Raw genomic sequence first — 1,149 nt, 5'->3', positions numbered from 1 at the left:
GAGGGTGGAGAAAACAGTGCAACAATGAATGAATGAAAACCCAAAATCTCTGTAAATGTTCATTAAAACTAATAAAATTAAATTAAAAAAAAAGAGCAGGGGTCCTTGAGACTTTGCTTAGGGTGGAGGTCTGCTCAAAGGTGTGTCTTCAAAAATCTTGCAGAGGCCCTCAGGCAAAATTTATTAATTTTAAAATGAATAGTCCTTAAATGATATAGCAATCTTTGTCTATTTGCTGAACTGAACAACTTGGTGTTGCTATGATGCTGCACACTCTTACATAGTCTTGTCAAATACCATAATGGTTACCTATTATGTACAATGTTTGAATGAGCTTACAGATTGATTTATATTGGGAAGCAGGAGTGGCATCCACTTCCTAAATGAGATGCCTCAACTCTACAAACTGTCTAAACTCTTAAAATGTACAGAAATAATGTTAGTTTTAGAACAGTTCTGTACAGAAATTATGTTAGTTATAGAATAGAGTTCAGGTCTTTTGTGCAAAGCTTACTCTCAGTCATACTCAACTTGATAACACTTATCCATTCCTAAATGAAACTAGTGCTGTTATATCTAGAGGAATACTCTTCCACTTTTTACATCAATCTTTGTCAATGTGCAGTGTGAAGTAACCTGGGTTTGCTGTGATGGTGAACCTTGTACCATTGGAGTTTCAAACACCAGAATAGTTTGCCCATTTGGACAGTGTTTGGTGGAGCTGACATTTGTAAAACAGGCTTGGATGCAGTAGTGGTGCCCACTTCCTAAACTACATGCCTCTGGAAACACAGTGAACTTGGAGAAATGATGACAGTTATGGAAAGGCATTAGGTCTTTTGTTTATAGAGTCACTATGATTCGTGCTCAACTCAAGAGCAACCAACAACAAACAACAATGTATAAGTCTCACATAAGCATAATTGAGTGTTCTCAAATTACCATTAATCTCAATGTTATTAAGAAGTTATAATCATAATTTAATAATAATTTATTGTGATCCAAAATTATAATTGTTGTTATGTTGTTGTTGTTGTTGTTGTTATGTGCCATCGAGTCGCCTGCGACTCATAGCGACCCTATGTACAACAGCCCTAAACTCCGCTCTGTCCTGCGCCAATCGCACTGTCTCTGATACTCCCATCCCAA

The sequence above is a fragment of the Elephantulus edwardii genome, unplaced genomic scaffold (genome assembly GCF_000299155.1).
Source record: "Elephantulus edwardii isolate Elephantulus edwardi_28Jun2011 unplaced genomic scaffold, EleEdw1.0 scaffold00010, whole genome shotgun sequence".
Taxonomy (NCBI): Eukaryota; Metazoa; Chordata; class Mammalia; order Macroscelidea; family Macroscelididae; genus Elephantulus; species Elephantulus edwardii.
Note: the sequence above shows the minus strand (reverse complement) of the source record.